The 6,000-nt window shown below is 40.2% G+C and overlaps 1 long non-coding RNA gene across 1 annotated transcript in view; it reads left to right on the plus strand.

Annotated features, from left to right (window-relative positions):
- The window catches only part of LOC132401607 (uncharacterized), a 58,926-nt gene extending 57,788 nt beyond the window's left edge, over positions 1-1,138 (plus strand). The window contains exon 4 of the long non-coding RNA XR_009514631.1: positions 594-1,138. This is a non-coding gene — a long non-coding RNA (uncharacterized LOC132401607). The remainder of the gene's footprint in view (positions 1-593) is intronic.
- The last annotated feature ends 4,862 nt before the right edge of the window (positions 1,139-6,000 follow it).

Raw genomic sequence — 6,000 nt, forward strand, 5'->3', positions numbered from 1 at the left:
GGCCAAAAGATGAATTCTGTTCACCTGAGGTTATTTGAAAAATGTTTAACATTGGTCTGGTGGAGCACGTATCTGCAGTTTCCAAGCCGGCCATATATCTGCAGGAATAAAGTCTACCAAATAAAAGGGCTTTCACTGTAACCAGCCTTGCCCATTAACCTGGTTCAGAGTTAACCTGGTTATCCTTAAGTTTAACACAGTTTTGGCTAACCTACCATTTGGAGACACCAGTGACTGGGTGTTGTCCCACTTTCCATCACATTTACTTCTTCCTCTGACTGTCTAGAGAGCATCTCTCTCTCTCCCCTCGGTGACTTTGAGCTTTGTCCAGGTGAGTTGGAGGCTCCTGCTTAATGCTGAAGAGCCAGCGACCTCAGTACACCTGCTGCCTTTCTCAGCACTCGTAACGTTTTCAATAATATGATGTTCAAATATGCTATAAGGATGGGAGGAAATCAGAAATGGCAATAAAGGATTTCTCCTGGCAGAAAGGAAGAGTTGAGTAGTTAAATGTAGATTGAAAGAAAATGCTGACTGGTGTGACGGAGATTTTATTTTGATTGCACTGCAGTTTCATTTCTTTATCTCCATAGACTTCCATGCCAAGTCTTTGTTCCGACGACCTATGGAGGAGGGATGTTGAAGGTGGAATTCTTTACGGCCACGATGAATGCAGTCCCCTGCCCACCCAGGAGGAGGTGGATTTCTTCCGATCTGGCAGTGGGTGTTTACTGGGGATCTGCCATTTATAAGTACGTAGCTCTGTGCATTAAATATTAGACATAGCTCACAGCTTCAGACGAAATGGGCTGCCTTGCCAGTTTGAACCTAATTAGGCACCATGCCACCGATTCACATCTACCAGTTACTCCCTAAACCTCTATAGAACTGGAGCTGTATCATGTAAAATAAATCCATCTTCCAAACAGGGAATTATTTTAAAATTCCATTTGCCAAACATAATAAAATTTTATGGGACTAATGTGTAAAGCAGACAACTGGAACTATTCCAGAGTAGTTGTTCATAATACTCTTCAACAACTTAATGTTGCTGCTCCCTTCCCTCCCTTTGTCTCCATCTCCACCCGATCAACATTTTATTGTGATTCAAGCCAGGAGGGCTAATAATTTAGTTTTGACTGGGCTATGTTGTATATGTATTTTAGAAACCATTTAGCATTTGAGGGTTTTTGAATATGCTTTAATTGATTGTGAAAGTCAGTCATTAATGGGTTATTACTAAAATCTTCCCAGCAAAACACCGAAGGGAAATTACATCTTTAAGCCATTATCTTGGCTGCTGCCCCCTTGTCAGGCCTGAACCCTGGAGTGCGAGCAGCAGTTATATTTGAACCTGATCATTAAGGAAGCGAAAATCCTCCTGTGTGTGGAGGATTTAAAGACCGTGTGTTGGCTGGAAGGAAGCAAACAAATCAAATCCTACTGTGGTGACATAAGCACTGAGAGCTGACATCTTCTGTTATCCTTTGAGAATGAACATTAGCTTTGGAACAGTTTCAAAGTCAAACTGATACTAGAAAATAGTACATTCACAGTTCCTGTCACCTAGGCAAGGGTCTTACAGGGCTACCTCAACCTAACACCATTTGAAAAGGTCAACATTTCTTTCAAATAAATACACTTCTGACCTTAAACAGTGATCAGATGTTAACAACTATTAACAATTGGGTTTCCTTGTTGTTCAGCAACATTCAGAAAGTAAATAATTACTTTAGTTTGATTTGCTGAGGAAGCCATAGTTTGAATTGTGGAGTAATAGGTTAGACCTTGAGTGATAGAGCCCTTGAGATGATCTGTGGACAGTTCAATGCCAATTGAGTACAGTGAAGAGAGTGGTGTCACCTAATCAATTGGATGGGAGAGAGAATGGAAGGGCACTAGTGACCAATCATCTGGCATTGTTGGAAATGCAGGGATTTCTCTCGTCATATTAGCCAATGTTCCTCCTTAATTATCCCTACAAAAAATGGAGTGAGATGACAGTTCATAACCCAGTGCTATATATCCAACATTTCATTCATAGCTAATTTCTAAATGTGTTGGATTGGAAAAAAAGGATGCAGGGAATATCACTGACATCTGTTACTTATTTTGCATTGTTTGTAAAGACCTTTGGTGAAAAGTACAAGTTCCATGGAGTAGTTTTGTCAATGGCAATAAGTTATTTTTAAAGCATCCCTGAGTCTTTCCCACCCAATTCTCTTCTATTACTGTTCAGGGAGCATTGTGGTCATATAAGTAAGATTTAAACATTTCTTTTTTGTTACTTTACAAATAAAATTGAACCTTTTCCTGATATCAGCAATCTTTAATGGGTAAGCAGATAATTGTCACTGTACAGAAATACTTAAAACACTGGAAATGCTTTCAGTGCATTTTGTTTATTACAGCAGTGGTCTGAGTCTTCAGTAAACCACTAAAATTTCTTGTGTCTAGGTCAGCCTAACCTTAGTCTATGTTCTGAAAGTTGCAGAATAGCAAGCCATACACGTGCACTAACTTCAACCATTTCCATATCTCCAACATGGGTTCAAACATCTTAACTGGTATAAGTTCAATCCTTTGGAGTTCATAAATTGCTTTATAAAGATCTTATGATCCATACACTTGACACATATGCCTGCAACACACATTTAGCATCTTGCAACAGAAGAAAGATGTAGTTACACAAAAGTTAATAGAAGACTTTACATAAAGTTGTCAAACTGCCATGCATATTACAAATTCATCTCATTTCATTCTTCTAATCTTCATCCAAATGGGAGTCAACAACTTTTTCTCTGCTACTCAGTTTGAGTTTCAAAATAGCCTAAGCTTTTTTTTCCCCTGTACTTATCCGGGAAAAGAAGCTCATTGGATTTGCTTGCTGAAAATGCAGGGAAATTACAACTATTTAAACAGTTGCCAACATAAAACCAAGAACCTGACTAGGTCACGCTAACCTACTTTACCATAAACAGGCTGTAATCATGCAAAACAGCATAATTTGCATGTGCCATGGTCACCCTGTATGCTATCTAGCCACAGAGACAGTTTGGAGAAAACTGCAGTGGATTAAATATTCTATGTGGATTCTGCCTTTTGTGAATACGTTTTAAGTACTTCATTTCAACGTCTGTATGATTAATCATCTATGTCCTTTGTGCAGATTCCAGACATTTATTCACAGGCAATACAGTGTATTAGTTAAAAAAACATACATTTGAACAGGAATTTCTTTGTAAGGTGAATTTCTTGCTGTCACCATTGTTCATTTAATTGCCTCTGCTCCCAACCTTTCCATTCTTAAAGGTTGATTTTTTTCCTTTGGTGGTGGGAGTTAAAGGTGTGGGGTGGGGGAAGGGAGCACTGAGGAAAAATGTCTTTCATTGAAAACAATCAATCATACCTCCTCACATTGTTACAGCTATACTGACTGTAATGGCAAGGGAAGGGGATTTTTTTTTTGCAAGAAAACAGATTTAAAATGTTTCTGAAATGATTTATTCAACTGGAGAATGTTCTTTGTGAGCTCATGGCTCTGAATTCTTGCCATTTTTTTTGCAGATTTAACTGATTCAACTTTCTTTATGTCAGAAAGCTTCAGAAGGCAAAAAATCTCTTTGCCTTTTATTTTTCTTTCCTCACTTTAAGTTATGTTTACTGGTGGCTTCAGGGAACATTCAACGCTGTCGGTGAGTTTGATGCTATTGGAAAAACCATCGACCGTTGATTGTACCTTGTAGCCAGCCTCCTCCAACTGCTTTTGGGCTAGTTCAAGCCACATAGATCGGTCTGAAAACTATTATCTGCTTGTTATGACGGATGCTAACATGATCATTACAGATAATTTCAGGGAATGTGGAAAACAAGTTCCTGCAAAGGTCACAATCAACATTCATTGCTGTCGGTGGGTTGAACTCTATGGTAAAGCTCGCTGAACAATGAATGCAACTGTGGCCCAGACTTTAGCAACGGTACCAACAGAATCTACATTGAACAAGACAGAGCTGAGATAGGTTATAATCCATGAATAACTGTTATTTATTCATAATTACTACGAGCCTTGTAATAAAACCTTCATTTGGAATTGGTCAGTGTACTTAACATGCTTTGTAGCTTTAACATTGAAACTGATTTTAACAAATGTACTGCTGAAACTTCCTGAAAGCCTTGGTCTGTGTGATTGAGATACTCTTATCAGTTAGAAAGTGGCAATTGCAAAAAAAAAACCCTGAGTACAGGCACATAGTGAAATTGATCGAGTGAACATTCTTTCCAAATCTTTCGCCACTGAAAAAGATAAGAATTCCTGATTGGTATGAAACAGATGTCACAAAGTGAGGTACTTTCTGCCAGACAGCTGTAGAAAAAGCTGAAGCAGCCTAATGCAAAACGAAAGTTCAGATCAGCATCTGAACCAAATCAAGCATCACCCCACAGGATCGGTAAAAGATACATTAGGGTTGTAAACTCAGCCAGCTCCACCAGGCACTAGCCTCCCCACCATTGAGGACATTTTTAGAAAGTGATGCCCCAAGTAGTGATATCCATCATTAAGGACCCTCACCATCCAGGACATGTCCTCTTCTCATTACTACCATCAGGGAGCAGGTACAGGAGACCCATTTAACATTTTAGGAACATTTTCTTCCCCTCTGCCATCGGATTTCTGAGTTTTTCATGAAGCCCTGATTTTCTCCTGCGTGGGCTGTGTGTGCAGTCTGCCCTGAGGCTTGACTGTCCTCCTAGTCCATTTCAAACTGAATCATCATGTTAGCTGATAACACAGCAGTGGCTGGCCTCATCAACAGCATTAACAGAGAGGCTGGTAGAACTGTGTGAGCGCAACAATTTGAGTCACAGCATGGATAAGACCAAAGAGATGAATGCCAACTTCAGGAAGGTGCAGGCTGACCACTGCTGAAAAAGATAAGCTGTACATACACAGCTGCTCCATGGAGAGAATGCGGAGCACAAAGTTGCTGGGAATGCACACAATGGACAATCCCACTTCATTGATCAAAGCTACCACTTTGGTCAAGAAAGTACAGCAGCATCTCCATTTCCTGAGGAGTTTGAGGCAGGTAAGCCTCCTCTCCCCCCCCCCCCCCCCCGTCCCCCTCATTATAACCAATTTTTACAGAGGTGCCATTGAGAGTGCCCTGACCAGCTGCATCAGTGTCTGGCATGGGAAGTGTAAGGCATCTGACTGCAAGTTCCTACAAAGCTTTGCAAGGACTTCTGAGAGGATCATTGGGGTCTCTGTCCCATCCATCAGAGATGTTCATCAGGAGCACTGTCAATGTAGAGCACTTAGCATTAACAATAATCCTTCCCATCCATCCAACGGTCTCTGACCCCCTACCCTTAAGCGAGACATCCCGTAGCAATCAGGACAGGAACTGTTAGAATGGGAATTGGCTTCTTCCCCCCAGACTGTAAGACTACTGAACTCTCTGCCAGCACCCAGGTCTCATCACACATGAAGCACCAGTAGCATTATGTTGTTTATTTAAAACTTGTGTCACAAAGTGCAGCTTATTATTTGTGGTAATATTACTGTATGTGTTAAGTGTGTGAGTTATATGTACTGTGTTGTGCACCTTGATACAGAGGAATGTTGTTTCATTTGATTGTATACGTGTATGTTTGAATGACAATAAACTTGAACTTAATGCACTACTCATGGTTTATATTTCTTTTTGTAACTTAGTTATTTCTTGGATATCACACCGTACTGCCACTGCAAAACAACAAATTTAGTGAGGTGTATCAAATAAACCTGATTCTGATTTTGTATCTGATTAATTGGTCCCTGTTGAAGATCAGAAAGGCTTGCTGGTTCAAGCCAGTTGGGGTTTGAACCATTTGGAATTTTCTTTTTGCTCATTTCCTGTTGGACTTGCTGGGCACAAATAGTATTGAATTCAGCTGCACTGTCTGGCTTGGCCTCAACTCATTTAGTTCCCCTATTGCTGCAGTAATGTCATATAATAT

Source organism: Hypanus sabinus, chromosome 11 (genome assembly GCF_030144855.1).
Source record: "Hypanus sabinus isolate sHypSab1 chromosome 11, sHypSab1.hap1, whole genome shotgun sequence".
NCBI lineage: Eukaryota > Metazoa > Chordata > Chondrichthyes > Myliobatiformes > Dasyatidae > Hypanus > Hypanus sabinus.